The sequence below is a fragment of the Phlebotomus papatasi genome, chromosome 3, assembly GCF_024763615.1.
Source record: "Phlebotomus papatasi isolate M1 chromosome 3, Ppap_2.1, whole genome shotgun sequence".
Taxonomy (NCBI): Eukaryota; Metazoa; Arthropoda; class Insecta; order Diptera; family Psychodidae; genus Phlebotomus; species Phlebotomus papatasi.
In genome coordinates, this window is record NC_077224.1 from 31,396,865 (window position 1) to 31,413,316 (window position 16,452).

Sequence of the window (16,452 nt, forward strand, 5' to 3'; positions counted from 1 at the left end):
CTTAGTACTGCTGGGCTAATGTTAGTCCTCAATGGTGTTTCGTTGGATAGATAATGATGTCATTCCGCGTCTGCAGCGTCTACGTTTCACTGTATGTTTTCTAAATCTTGCACAAGTTTTTCTCTATATTACGCATATTATAATTTTTTTTCGCATGAGGAAACAATAAAGAAGTTTTTCTATCGTTTTGCTTTGAATGTTGTGGATCAACTTGAAATCTGAAATAAAGAAATGTGTTATCAATAAATTATTAAATTTGTTCACTAAGAAGTTTGAATATTTACAAAATGGGTTTCAAATATAAGTATAATTTTATTATTAAAAATGGTTGTAGAAAATAAATATAAAATACTGTGGCGAATCATGGTTTTTTAAATTCCCGCAATTTACTTAATTTATCTTCTAAATAAATGGGAAATGCCTTATTTATTAATTGGTAAGGTGGGATATACTCAGGATTAACCAATTGAATATTTCCCCCAGAGATATAATAATAATAATAATAATAATAATAATAATACTAATAATAATAATAATAATAATACTAATAAATAATAATAATAATAATAATAATGCTGGCACAACATTCCATGAAGGAACAAGGCCTTCCCGCAAGGGGATTTCTAGACATGCATTATTATTTTTTCTTGTACGGGATGAGATTGTCAATCCCATGCCCGTGGAATCAAGTGCAGTGAAGCTCACTGGATGCAATTCGAACACTTTCAACGCCAGAAAAATTCCTGGTGACCTAAAGGGAATTCGAACCCGGGACACTTGCATCATAGAGCAAGTGCTCTACCACTTGACTCATTAAGTGCCCTATAGACTAAACTACAACACTCTAAAATTTTATTTAAGGAAGTTTTGAGAAAAATGAGTTTGAATTTCGATAAATTTTCCACAGAGATATCCCAGTTAAATCACTTTTTGTGGTGGAGAATGCAAATTTACAGCTAAGGCTATACTTCATGCGAGCAACATTTCTAATCGGATATAAGGTTTCCGCAGAATATGCCATTGTTATATCTCTCTAGGGAAGCTTTTATAGAGCAAGTAGGGTCAAAGGAACGTCTATTGACACTTTAAGAACTTTCGTAACTTTCCTGACTGATATCTTCTATTGTATTAAATTTTTTTGTGTTTAAATATTAACTTATATCAACTTATTAATTTGACTACCGTTCAGCATCATTCACTTTTCTCAAAATGTTTGAAAAACTAAAAAAAACTGTATTTTTTTAAGATCATGACTAAATGCCATATCTATTGACACTTTCGGTATCTATTGACACACGAAATTTGAACACCTATTGGACACTTTTTCTTTACACCTTTGATTGAGATTTTGGCTGAAAACTTCCTTATTGCACTGGGTGACTCCATCTGGGGGATTGCCAACCAGGGAATCTATTAAATCTCCATCCAGAATGCCCCGTCCTTCCGTAAGAAACTCTTCCTCACAGAGATTTCTGTAAATCTTATATCCCTTCACAGCAGCCATTCTCGTGATGTTAAACTTCTCTATCCTCATAATCTTACATTGTATTCCTTACAGGATGCAATGGGCAGCTTTTAGATTTATAAAACTTGACACTCTCCTTAAGACTTCTCTCTCAACAGCTTATAGACAATACTCTTTCCATTGGGGCATCTCTGGTGCAGTCGAAATTTTTGTCACGCATTAGATTTCTGCAGTGCTAGAGCTGAAAGAAGTTCTACTATAAAAATATCACCAGTGGCAACTCACCAACAAACATTCTTAGTCTTTTTTGCGCACAAACACTTAACTTGTTAGTAATTTCACTATTTCTTTCACAAAAATGCACCAACTTTGTTTACTTTTATTCATTCTTCTTATTCTTTTTCATCTATCAAGCTGATACAAAAGTCGGCAATCTGTACCTGTCAATAGACGTTGAAATCGACGATTTTGTCTCGGTTTATTGACACTGTAATTAAATTCATTTTAATTAAAATAAATTGATGCAAATTGTGTATTAAATTAAAATTTAGTTATTTTTTGACTGTTATGCAATAGATATACGTTCAATTTATTAAAAAAAATAGAAAAAAATTATTTTTGTAAAAGCTTCTTTCTTACACTTTTTCATAAGAATCTTGAAATTTCTCCACGTCGACAATTGAAATTGCTTAAACCTTTTTAAAACCTTCTTAAATTCGCAGAACAGTTCTAGAAAAGGGTAGGTTAAAGGAAAGCAGGTCAGATTACATGAATTTCACTAGATATAAACAATTTATATTAAATAAATTTCAATGTTTTGATGAGAGTGTCAATAGGGGTTCCCTGTCGAACAGACGTTCCTTTCACCCTATTCGGTGCAGGTGACTCCACTCCGCCTGCCGAATACAAGCATTTCCTCCCCCCCTAAGAGTTTTTGATCATTGGAAATTTTGATTTGTGTCGTCTGGGTAGTTTAGATGATCTCCCTTCCGCCTGCTACACTTCTCAGTCTGTCCCGGGAGGCTCTCTCAGTAGAGCTCCTGGTTCACGGTGAGTTTCTCGCCTGCCAAGTCCCCCAGAAGAAGTTTGGCCATTGATGGTTCATGGTGAGGATCTCGCCTGCCATCCCTTTCGCGCTGCCTACGGTGTTCCAGGTGATCTCTTTCCCGTTTGCCACAAAGCCATCTCTGTTTGGCCTGCTGCATCATCATCTGGTGGAGATTCACGCCGATCTTCCTAATAAAATAAACAAATGGATTCCTAATAAAAAATAGAAAAAAAAATATAATAATGGATGTCCCAAAAACTCTCGCTTGCAAGAAGACCAAGTTTTTGTGTTTAGGAAATACTACACTATAATTTTTAATATTATATTTATTCAAAAATTCAAGGTGTAAATGCATTAAGGGAAGAGGAGCACTTTTGAAGTTGGGTCAGCTTTGAAATTTAGCTTTTCCCTCCTATTTTTTAAAGAGAATTGAGACTTATATGATGTAATTTAGAATCGCAATTTGTTTGTTGAAATAAATTATATCATAATAATGTTCTGTTTGAATTAAAAAAAAATATGAGAAAAAAGCCCAATTTCAATGCCCCACTTCAAAGGTGCCAAATTTCACCATACGCGGGTTTTCAAGGCAAAAGATTAATCAAATCCAGAAAGAGTAATTTTAAACCGATTTTGGTAAGTAGGGATTCTTTAAACTTTAAACCTCTGGAAAATTTGAATCTTGAACAGGTTGCAAAATTAGTTACAAAGGAATAATTAATGTTTGTACGAAAATTCAATCGTGTTACAGTTATTCTATATTAAAGCAATTTTTAAGTCCACTATAAACTGATTCAAATTGGTTATGAATTGGTAAATAATATTAGGTGAAATTCTTAACAATCTCATCTACTATAATCCTAACAAAATCTCATGTCCTCCGATCGGCCCCAAACTTTGTCAGAATGTGTTTGGCCACTTCCTGATCATGAATATATGGATGGCTAAAAACCGTACCCGTCTGTCCGTCCGTCCGTCCGGCCGCTCTTTGGTGGAGCTTAATAGCTCCTAAACTAAAAGAGATATCGACTTGCGATTTTCGGCAAAGGTTATATATCGTGTAAAAATTGCAACTTGGCGCAATAACCCCCCACCCTCCACCCCTCCAACCGCCATTTTGAATACCCTTTTTTTGTTTTAGCGTCAAAATTCAAACTCATTTTTCTCAAAAATTCCTTTGTGCAAGTTAATAAAATTTTAGAATGTTGTAGTTTAGTCTAGGGTGTTTTCAAAAAGGGGCATAAGTGCGCTGTGGTTAAAATATAACCGGAGATATGAGGGATCAAAGTTCACGAAATTCAAAAAATCATATCTCCGGTTCTATTTGATCGATTTTGATGAGTGAGGGCTCGAACGAAAGATCTCATAAAATTCTACAACTTTCTAGAATATTAGCACTACGTGGAATCAACACCACGGGCGCCACAGTCGAAAAACCAATTTCAATATCACATAACCTCAATTATCTCGACTGTTGCTGAACCGATTTTGATGATTACTTTGACATAATTGTAGAGGATATTTATGTCTATATTTCGTCCATACATTATTTTTCGATAAGATAATTAAATCTGTCCGATTTTGTCGTTTATGTCTCATAATGGACTTGGAAGTCTCACAAATGGAAAGTCTCACAAAAGGGACAGATAATCCTAACCGGCTTATGTAGGTGAGATTCTTAACGTGAGCTAACTCGGAGTGCATGCAAATTCGATTTAGAGCTGAAGTTGGGAGACGCCATTCAGTTATCTTGAATCAAATTCGTGAAATTATACAAATTTTGTATTTAAACCAAAATATCAAGGATTTGGATGAACTGATAGAAAAGTGATATATGGATGAAATGTAGACCAGAATGTTCTCTATAATTTTCCTATAGAACATGATCTCATCGATTACTCAGAAGCCAAGATAAGCGAGGTTTTTTGTTTCTTAACTCGTTTTTTCATCCAGAGTGCCCCAAGTAGTCATTTGTTGAGCTTCAACTATTTCAAAGAATTGTTGTATTTTGTGGGACTTTCCATTTAAAACCCTATTTTAAGTGTCTTGGTGGAGTAGAGGTAGTCAAATTGGCATCTGAGTTATTTCAAAGCGTTATTATGGGAAAAATCAATTTTTTCACAATTAAACGGCAAAATATGAGTGATAGCGTAGTCTGAGTGGAAAATGATGTATGGACGAAATGTAGAGACAAATGTCCTCTACAATTATGCCGAAGTAATCATCAAAATCGGTTCAGCGACAGTCGAGATAATTGAGGTTATGTGATATTGAAATTGGTTTTTCGACTGTGGCGCCCCTGGTGTTGGTCCCACGAAGTTCAAATATTCTAGAAAGTTGTAGCATTTGGTGAGATCTTTCGTTTAAGCCCTCACTCATCAAAATCGGTCACATAGAACCGGAGATATGATTTTTTTAATTTTGTGAACTTTGACCCCTCATATCTCCGGTTCTGTTTTAACCACAGCGCGCATACGCACCATTTTGGAAACGTCCTAGACTGGACTACAACATACTAAAATTTCATTAACTTGCACAATGCCGTTTTTGAGAAAAGTGACTTTGAATTTCGATGAATTTTGACGCTATCACAGCGCCACCTGTGGTGACTTTTTGAACTTCCATCTGAAAGTGCTCATCGAGACGAAACCAAAAAGGTAAAATTTAGGTCGCTATGTTAATTAGAACCGGAGATAGAGGCCGGTCAATGTTCGAACTTTGACCCCTTATAGCTCGGGTCAGGGGTTATGGATCGACTTAAGGTTTTTTTTGTTTGATAGGTATAATCAACGGCTACAACATACTAAATTTTCAGCCCGATGCACAATGGAATTTTTGAGTTATTTAACTTTTAAGATTTAAAAATTTTCTTTTTAAAAAAAGCGCCCCTAGCGGTGGTTTTATGAACTTGCGATGTTAGAAGGGGAAGTGGCATTTCACGAGAGCTTTCCAAAAAGCCCTCACTTTTTAAATTCTGACAATTAGAACCGGAGTTATGGCCATTTTAAGAAATTTTTTTTGGACCCTTATAGCTCGGGTCAGGGGGGTCGGGGGACCTTAAGTTTGGTATTGATGGAAAGCTCTAAGGCCCAGCTATAACATACTAAAATTTGAGTCCGCTGAATGCCATAGGGGCGGAGCTATTTAGAAAACAAAAAAAGGGGGGTCTTCAAAATGGCGGAAGGAGGGGTGGGGGGTGGGGGGTCTATGCACCAAGATGCAATTTTCACCCGATATATAACCTTTGCCGAAAACCGCAAGTCGATATCTTTTTTAGTTTAGGAGCTATTAAGCTCCAAAGAGCGGCCGGCCGGCCGGCCGGGAACGTAAAATAGCCACATATATATTCGTGATCAGGAAGTGCTGAAACACATTTTGGCCAAGTTTGAGGTCGATCGGACGACATGAAATTTTGTTAGGATTATAGTAGGTGAGATTGTTAAGAATCTCACCTAATACAACAATTCTTTGATATAGTTGAAGTTCACCAAATGAATACTTGGGGCGCTCTGGTCGAAAAATCGAGTTGAGAAACAAACAACGTCGATTATCTCGGCTTCTGATTAATCGATGACATCTAGTTCTAAGGCAAAATTATAGAGGACATTTTGATCTTTCAGACATATATTATTTTTCTGTCGGTCCATCCAAATCCTTGATATTTTGGTTTAAATACAAAATTTGTATAATTTCACGAACTGGATTCAAGATAATTGAATGGCGTCCCAGAACTTCAGCTCTAAATCGAATTTTCATACTGTCCGAGTTAGCTCACATTAAGAATCTCACCTACGTAAGCCGGTTAGGATTATCTGTCCCTTTTTGAAGTAGCATCTAATTAACTACTTTGAGCATTCCGTAAAATTGGAATACTTTAGCACCCTTTTTCATTATTTATAGTTTCAGAGGTGAATTATCAATCAGTATTGATGATTTTATAAGAATATGTAATACATAACTTTAGAATTTTCCTAGTAAAATTATTGAGCAATTATGTTTTCATTTAAATAGGTTTCACTTTCTCCATAAATACAAGAAATGCAAATTAATTTAGTGTGTGATTTCTCACTACGTATTTATCCAATTTTTCAGAAATGGATGGGAACGCTGGGCCATTATTCGTAGATGAGGATATTTGATGACCTCACGGATGGGTTTAGTATGCATTTTTGTGGAAGAAAAAAAGTAATTAAATTTTTTTTTGAACAAGTCTGTTGAGACAGTTATAATAACATGTAGAATATAACAATAAAATGCCATTTAATTTTTCAGACCGTCGAACAAGTTTCGCGGGCAAGACGCACCGTGCCACAGACAAAGTTTTACGGGAATTTTTTCTTCGTCGTCGGTGAGAAGAACAGAATTCAAAACTACTGGACAAAGGAGAGCCGACAGCAGTCAAATTCATGACCAAAGGAGTCTCTCACACCAACAGCTATAAAAAAAATCACGGACACAATAAAATTATAAAAGCATCAAACTGGCACTTCATATTACCATAACAATATTCCATAAATAAATGGAGCTTTTTCTACGCCATGCAATACGATCCATCTATAATGAAATTGGTAATATTTTGATTGGTTTCTCCACATAATGCCACTTTTTACACAGCCACTAGAGTCGATAGTTTATTTATACAATTCTCTCTCTTTCTCTTTTTTTGTCGCCTTACTGAAATGTGTTGAAAAGCATATTAAGTATATGGTAATGGGATTTTAAACATGAATATCTCGATTGACTTACTAATCATTATCACTTCGACACTTCTGTGTGTATAAATGCAGAGAAGAACATATATGTATAAAAGCCAATGAGTGTGTTTTGTTGTTTTTATTTAATCTCATAAATTTAATGGTCGAGTGAGACTGAAAAGATATATATATATATACACCAACAGCGACAAATTAATTTTTAAGAGGCATTATCAAAAAAATGAGCAAAAACTAAAGATATAATTGACCAGACACAGCAATTAAAGTAATTTAGTGTGTAATAAATTACTATAACATAATTTTGATTGTAAAAATATTTTAATACAGAATTTATTGTAATTTAATTGAGGATAACTTAATGAAGCACATTGAATTCTTAAATTGGATATTGTAGTCAAACGAAGGCAAAACAAAAAAAAATTACTAATATTGGCGTAGAATTCTTCTGGATTTTTTTTTGTAAAATTCACCTTCTAGATCTTAAGCAAAAAATTAAGGAAACCGACAAAAAAGTGTTTGATAGTTGAACTTTTAATTTACACTGGATATTAAAAAAAAGCTTCTTCAAATTTTGAAGATTAATTTTTTGTGCCTTCAAAGCAGTTTTTTTTTAGGTTTTTAGCAAAAAATACTGTTCCTAAAGAAAAAAATCAACTCTTCTTTATTAGAAAAACTATGTTAAATACATGGTTTTTAAATTAAACACACAGAATAATAAAAATGAATATGAATTTTGAGGTATATTTACTTTTACAAAGTGAGACTTTTTCCGCTTTTAATAGTTTGTTTGGGTTTATCTCAATTCCTTGCTATATCACATGTAGTTTTTTTCAGTTCGTGCTTTTTGCTTTAACCCTTTAAGGAAGATTTAAATCTAACTTTTTCCTACGACCTTTTTTACGTTTTGCTCTAAATAAAAAGTCAGAAAAAATTATATTTTCAGACCCCTCAACTCCTTAATTTTTGACCCTCACTTCCTTAAATTGACTGTTCAATTTAAAAAATCTTGAAGTGACAAAAAAATTGCAAAAAGAATTTGCTCATAACAAATTCACAGCATAAATTATCTATTTGAAAATTTGTGTTATAATAAGATAATTCATATATTTAACAAAGGAAAACATATGAATATAACATTTGTTTTTCCACAATCCAAATTGTGTTCAACTTCTCACCATCCTGGCTGTCAAAGGGTGATAGATACTAACTTCCGGTCTTCAGTGAACCCCCCCTCCTCCTCACAAGTCAACGTTCTCTCATGAACTAGCATCCCCAAATTACCCCTTTCCCCTTCTATCCCCTCCAAAAACACAACGAACTCCATGCAGAGAGCAGTAGATGATCCCTCTATTTTTTTACCCCAACAGAGATAAATTGCCACCTTCCATCCCCCGGAGACCACTCTTGTCAACAAATCTGCACGTTTCAGACGATTTCTGAGAAATGTCATCACCCTGTCCGTTTGTCCGCCTGACCGTCCGGCTGTCGCCAACTCTAGAGGCCAAACTGTGAAAGATAGCGACTTGAGACCTTCGGGGGACCCCCATAAGTCGACATAAGGATTAACCGCCCCCCACCTTTTCCCCTCCAAAACCATTCTTTTTTGGGATTGCTCGAAAACGCATCGTGCGATTTTTTCATTTTTGGATATGTTTTAGAGATTACCCAGGCGGACATTTGACCATGTGCAAAAATACCGTTCAATCATTCCTAATAACGGGTTTTCAATGTCAAAGGTTAAAAAGACACTAGAGAGCGCATTTATCAAGCGAATGGAGTCATGTTTGGGCTCGTTGGTGAGGTATTGGAATTTCCTATAATACTGAGCCGGTTCCAATCGGTTATGAACCGATAATGAACCGATAATGACCCGATTCATAATCGATAGCTAACTTTTATACGAAACTAAATTAAATTACTTCTGAGGTGTATTTTTTGGAAATATTCTGAGTGATTTATAAATCAGTTCAAATCGGTTGTGCACCGGTTATGAACCGGTTATAAACCGATAAGTAATTTTTGTTCGAAAATCAATTTTATTATTCTTAAAACTATTTTAGAGGTCAATGAACTAAATATAATGTTATTTTTTTAAGTACAGTTTTCTTAAACAATTTTTAACTTCAAGTTGATTTTATGATGATTTGTAAACAAATTTAAAACGACACTAATCTTATATTCATCCAAAAAATTTCTGAAAAAGAATATGAGGCAGAGCTCATTCTCGGGAGTTCGAGCAGCTCGCAAAGCCTCGGACGCTTTGTCACCCTTTTTCATAGGTTTTTTAAATATTTTTCCCACGTTGTTTTCATCAGGAAAATTACCCGTCTTAATGACAACTCTGATTTGCTCGCGGGGTAGCATTACAAAACGCTGACTTGTGAGCTTTTGATAGCAGTAATAATAAGGTATTATGTCCAATGATTGTTTCATTTATGCAAATTGTATGAAATTTAAAGCTACTACAAAAGACGGACATTGTGTCTAGAAAGCATGCCTTAGGAATTAAGAAACTCCTCGGGAGATGAAGGGTCAAAATGGTGTGTGAAAAATCCTTAAGGACAAAGTAATGACAGGTCTACAAGTATTTTATACTTCATCTTCAATGTCATGCTTCACGAGCAATTTGTTTGATTTATGGATGGAAAGACGAGTTTTCTTTTCCTATGCCATAAAGATAAAGTATCATAACATATAGTTATATATTGCCTTATTGCTTGAAGTCTTATTTCTATTACGCATAATAACAAAAAAAAACTATAAATTCTGCCAAAAGTTTATACTTCTAATTTGAATTCTTGTTTTTTTTTAACTCTACCAATACAGTTATTACTTTTCTGTTTATTTGTTTATCATCAATTTGTACACTCGGTTTTCAAATAGATGATCGTATCATTAGTATCACTTATTTTTTCGCACTTTAAACCTTTACATCTAATACAATTTGTTTATATTTTTAATTTACAAAATAAACACAATAAAATATAAAGGAATTACTATATATATAATCAAAATTAGTCTCATTATGAAATTATCTTAAATTCAATTATTAACAATAGCTCTTTCACACCATAATTGTACCTTGCATTGAAATGAAAATTTATAGTGTTTCGTTTAAGAGATTTTCCATTCCACAATAGAGATATTTGTTGGATGTTTGACATGTGCCTAATCCGTGAATGAATTCACTTTGTCATGGGCCCATAATACCAGAACACTAAGCCTATGGAAGGATTGCACACTGCGAAGAGATTTCCTGTTGAGGAGGTTTGTTAATAAAGTTTCAAGTTTGTCTGACAATGTACTGAATTTTTTTTTCAGCGTATCCTCCCTCAGACTGTGAGGGATGGACACAATACAAGCCGGTAAAATCAAAGTTGGGCACACATTTTTCATGACAATTATCCATTTGAATACTTATCGTACCTTTTGAAGGCACCTTGCTGTGCGCCTCAGCAACGCCTTTTTGGTCAAACTAATACTAACTTCGACCTCTAAGGCTTTTTTTGCCTTGTTATGCTGTGCCTTGGACAGATCCTCTCGGAGATTTTTATGTCACCTTTTTCTGCTGCTGTGAAATCACCTTTTTGGTTGAGACCCGTAAAAGCATTACCTATTTCTGTACTATGGCAGGACCTTGAACAACATATTGTAGAATGTGTTAATTGAACTGTAATTTAATATTAAAATCAATACTCCCTAAAATAATATCTTTAATAGCATTATAAGGAATGTATATCATAGTATTAAACCAAAAATTTATTATTAAAAGGACAGATCGAATTTACAGAGTATTGTGCGTCCTTACTAAATGTTACTGAGCGTTATTGGAATTTGCCCACCCAATCGCTAAAAATTTATTATACTCCTAAAATACGTATATTCAAAGATAATTTTGATGATCTGCTTATTAAAGAACAAAGAAAGTATCGGACTTTCTAGGCTTGCGAATTTTTTAACTTACTGCTTATACATACAGTGGATCTCATAATGAAGTTTACACTGCCCTCTCAAAAACATTTTATTGAAATAAACATGTTTAAAAATTTCTTTTTGAAAAATTTCTTTTTGGATCATGTACTTTTTATTTATCTTTTAGATTTGAAAATCTTCACCATTCAGTCGGCGGCCCTCAGGAATGATGACCCAGCAACTTCTGGTAAATTTTTGAGTTAACCTTGCCTTCCAGTTGGACAAGTTTACCCACAGAATTCGCAGTCATGCATCCCCACACCATAACACCCTGTCCCATCGACTTAACAGTCGGTTTGGTGCACTTATATGACAACAATTCATGCTTTCGTCGCCATACATAAATACGACCATGTGTGTAAGTCATTCTGATGAAGGATTCATCGGTCCAGAGGATTTATTTCCAGAAATCCTCTTCTTTTAGGACGGATTCTCCTTGGCAGTATCTGTTAATGATGTCCCTCCTCTCCTCGAACGTGAGCCTCTTATTACTAGCCATCCTAACCACATTAACCCATTCAGTCAATGTACTAGAAATACTTGAGATTAAATGTTCATATTTTGAGATTAGTTTTCTACAGATTAATAGATGAATTTTTTGAAAAGAAAAAAAAAAAATCTATTATGGAGGCGCGGGGAGCCTCTCTCAAACATGCATCTTAACGGTCGCTGAATTTAAATTCTGTACATTAATTCATTACAAACTCTATTGATTTCGATAGAGGAACTATCCAAGAAAACACATTGGCAACCAGAATTCAAATCAGGAAAGAGGATGAAGGCCAATTTTAACAAATTCGACGGGATGTCGAATTTTCCGTCCGCCATTTTGAGCAAAATTTTTGCATGACTTTACGTGAAGCGAGAAAAGAACAACAAAATGCATTCCCATCTCTGTCGGGCTATTTTTTCCAAGTTATTGAAGGACTAAAGTAACTAAAATTCCATTCCCAACATAAATTCGAATATCAATTGCCCTGGAATAAATTATCTAAAATCACTCAATTTGCGTATGATGTATAATACCATGGTAAGGAATGGTTTAAGTACAACGTAACACATAAATCTAGAAAATGATATGCAAATAAAAGTTTTTTTGTGTGGGTTCTTACAAGTAAAATTGCAGAAAAATAGGTTCCAATCAGAACACATCAATAACATAACCTCAAAAGGAAGATATGTTTACGCGAAGTTAAACTGCGTTTACTTTTCCACATTTCATAAGTGTAAACTTCATTTGAAACGCAAATTTCAAATCTAAAATAAATAAAGTACATGATCCAAAAATAATTTTTTCAAAAATAAATTTTTAAACATGTTTATTTTAACAAAATGTTTTTGTGAGAGCAGTGTAAACTTCATTATGGGACCCACTGTATCTGAGGATAAGACAAAAAACTGCTCAGTGTAATATTATAATCAAAATGTATGAAATTCACATTTGACGTTAATATTTCTGATAAACCTTGTGACACCTGATAAGAACTTTAGGTGTCATTTCTCTTAAACAGTACCCATTTGTAAGTTTTGTAACGACCCAAACTTGAAAAGAAAAACTTCAAGAATTATTTTATTTAGAATTTTGTGATTTCCTCACTGTTTCATATGTGTCAAGAGAAAAAGCATTAGAACCGAAATAGAATTAAGGCTAATGTTCGAGAATATTTGATCTGTAAAATTTCGTAGTAAAGATTTACCTCAAACTGTGATACACTGACAACTTAAGATCATCGATTTAGAGATTCTTTGCATAAATTTCCTTAACCTAATCCTTTACTGCCAAATTTTGCAGGCTAAATATTCCGAGGTTCAGACTGAGTACTTTTGAATTCTTGTGCTAAAGAGTACATCTTTTTGCTTTTTTTTTATTTTACCCATCTAAAACTATGAGGAGATCTTATAATTCTAATTTAAAAACGATTCCAAATTATCTTATTGTACCTAATGCAATTTAGTTTCCAGCTCAATACTTTTAGAAACAGATATTTTAAAATCTCTTTTAGATAAACTCAAACACACATTACTCATTGAGAAATAACTACAGTTTTTTAGCCTTTTAAGGGGAATCTCAGTGGCGCAATAGGCAAGACCGATGGCTCTTCAGCGGATTGACCCCCGGCTTGACTCACAGTGTTGTGAGTTTGAATCCCGCCTGGTGCAAAGATCCGAATGTCTAGAAAAAAAGCTCCGGGAGCACGGAAGAAGCATCTACACTACGAGGAAGGCATTGCTTGGCTGATCTACGATCAGCAGATTCTTCCAACACGAGCATGTTGTTATAAGTTCACATTGTAATAGAAATAAAGTATCTCGATCCAATTAATAATAAATACCCAAGGAGCAAAATAGCTGCCTTATAGAACCAAGTATTAGACAAGTCTTTTAGTGCACTTTTAAAAGACTTAAAGTGAAAATTTTCTGTTGAAATTCCTATAGCAGCTCTTAAGATCCTTAAGAGTGCGCCACTTTACTTAAAGTAATCTCAGTGATGGAAGCAAGAGCGTTATAAGTAAATAAATAGATTTTTGGTTCTATAGTGCCTCACTTAGGGAATTCTACAAGACTATTTTAAGAAAAAATTGCTGCTTGGGTAACCTTTTAAGGACTATTTTAACACCGCTGTCCAATAGAGAAAATAATTTAGTAAATAATAATAACAATTTTTATATTAATATGAACGTAAACGTAACGCAGCATAATGTGAACGTAAAATTGACTAGAAATTAATTTAAACAAAAAAATGGGTCCGTGGTGAAATTGGTAAAATCGTTCAGCTTTTCAATGGGGTGACTGTGACGCCCCAATCGACTGTGACATTTGTGAGTTCGAGTTCTACCCATTGCAAATGATTGATACGTCAAAATGAACAAATTTTAACTCACACATTGTAAACAAAATAAAATATTGTAAAGTGATGTACAAAATGGTATTCACAAAATGGTATAACCGGTAGTGGCATCACTGGTACATCAAAATAAATAGATAAATAATAATTAAAAAAAAAATAATTTCAAAGTAAAGTTACGCTTTGTAAGTTACGTTATTTAACTAGGTACATTAGTGATGTTCCTTTGCACTAAGTATGAACATAGGATTAAAGGATTAAAAAAAACTTAAACAATATTGTATGCTGCATTTCAATTGCTACAATCTCTATACCCAGTTTGAAATATTTGTTATGGGTTGTAGGTGCTATTAGCTTAGACTCTTTTTATCTCAATACTTCCGTAAAAAGAAGGCCAAATATTTTGATTACCTTAGCGGATATTTAGGGTGTTTGATAGAGTTTCGAACTCTCGGCACATAGGGAGTAACAGCTGCAATATCCACGTGGAAATGGTTGAGGAATTTGCTGGATGAAAGGGTGTGTTGCTTGTGCCTTTGAACGACCTCCCGCACACAGAAGCCCACCACATAGCTGGAGTAGTTTCTGTGCTGTGAAGGAAAAAAAAATCCCATCAATTTATATGAAGTATATAAGAACTCTACGATCTCTGTAGTCACTGCAGCTCAATAGGCAAAGATGATTGAGATGTTAAACTGTATGTTTTTTTCCTTCTTTTTAGGTTGATTGTTGGATGGGAACAATAGTGAAGAGAGCCTGACAGCAAGGAGCTGAACTTGGACTTTGGACAAAAAAGGAGAGACTCATCGACCTCCTACGTTAACATTTAATTGGAAAAGAAGTGGCAGCAATGGGCTTTTCTGTAAATATCCTGCAATTCTCAAAGATGATTTTAGAAGTGTTTTAAAGTTTTAATACTACCTTTGAACGTCTTGCATTTTAGCGGTCCTTGTGAGGTATCACAGCGTGAAATGGTTTGGTGAATTTCTTTCGGCAAATATTGATATACCTCCCCGTGGTGTCTGGCAAACAGGAAGGACATCTTGGTCATTGAAGCCCAACTGTGAAATCTGTCCTGCTTTGTGTATTCAAGATCACCATTGCAATGCGTGGGTGCACTGTGACTCCCCAGCAGCAGTCTTCCACCTTTCTTGCGTATACCTGAGCATCAAAGCGACTGATAGAACAAAAGGACATAAACTTAATCGTTGGATCCAATGCTCCGCCCGATTTTCGGGCGGGTCTCGTATTTGCCATCGCCTTCGGTACTGCGCACATTCCATTGAGCAAATGTAAAGCATTCTGAGAGACATCTATTTCATGATAACAGCTCCATTGATAAAACCCATATACTTTCACACAACGGCGTTATATATTTGCTACTCAATATCAAACCAGTAGAGCTTTATGTACTAAACCATGAGCTTATTATATAAATGGGTTCTATTTCGAGAAAAATGATAGAAAGTACACTCCATCATTTTTTAGACACTTTCTCATTTCAAAAACAGTGTAATTAAAGTGGAATAAGGGCAGATTATACATTATATTTATATAAATAATACAAAGGTCAAAACGGTAATTATAAGTTTGATTATATATATACAAATAATATGATATTTTATGATATGATATATGATATTTTAGGATATATACGTACTGGATAGAAATGTTAGATTTTATTGTTTTTCATTGCACATGATAATTATATTTGGCATTTTTTAACAGAACAAATATTAGTAAATAAATTGATAATTTAGCAATATGTTTACTTACACTGTTTCATGGTTTTTGTTCGCCACGATTTTATAAATAACTTTATGTAAGTCTAGCGATTTTAAAATATTTTTAATATCATTTTTTCTTCAAGTTTCAAAAGAAGTTTGCATATTTGAAAAATGTAAGATATATGAATCCAACAATACTGCTTATATTTTAATAAACTTATTTGTGTTATAAACTTATTTCGTTATAAGTTGCCACAGGTTCTTAATTCTAAAAAAAATCGACAATTTGATAAATATTTATAAATTAATTATTTATACAATGGAAATTGCAATGGAGGAATAATATTTCTTCAAAAATAATTAAAAAAAATATTTTCGGAATTCAGTGAAATTATTTTTAGTATTCTTCTGACCGCGTTGTCACACCGCGGTGTCACATATAAGATTAATATTAATATTAAGAAAAGCCGGAAAGAGAGGTATATAGTATGCAAAATTTTAAAGGGAAAATTACGTGTGTAAGAAAGAGTACACTCTACTGGAGTAATACGATGAGTAAGATATTACTGTTCGTATTAATTGCTTTCCTAATCGTATTACAGGCAATTCGAGCAATTTTCCATGCATGCCAACTGTGATTCGGTCAGTTTTCGAGCGAAGCGCGAGAGAGAGGCATGATA

General features: G+C 34.1%; 1 long non-coding RNA gene across 3 annotated transcripts; it reads left to right on the forward strand.

The window, feature by feature from the left end:
- The first annotated feature begins 10,348 nt into the window (after positions 1–10,348).
- LOC129805298 (uncharacterized) lies at positions 10,349–16,149 on the forward strand. Of its 3 annotated transcripts, XR_008752079.1 has the most exons (4): positions 10,349–10,495; positions 11,328–11,387; positions 14,767–14,907; positions 14,989–16,149. It is a non-coding gene; the product is annotated as an uncharacterized LOC129805298 (long non-coding RNA). The 3 variants fall into 3 exon arrangements; XR_008752081.1 differs by lacking the exons at positions 10,349–10,495; positions 11,328–11,387 and adding an exon at positions 11,407–11,676; XR_008752080.1 differs by lacking the exons at positions 10,349–10,495; positions 11,328–11,387 and adding an exon at positions 13,802–14,672.
- Positions 16,150–16,452: the final 303 nt, after the last annotated feature.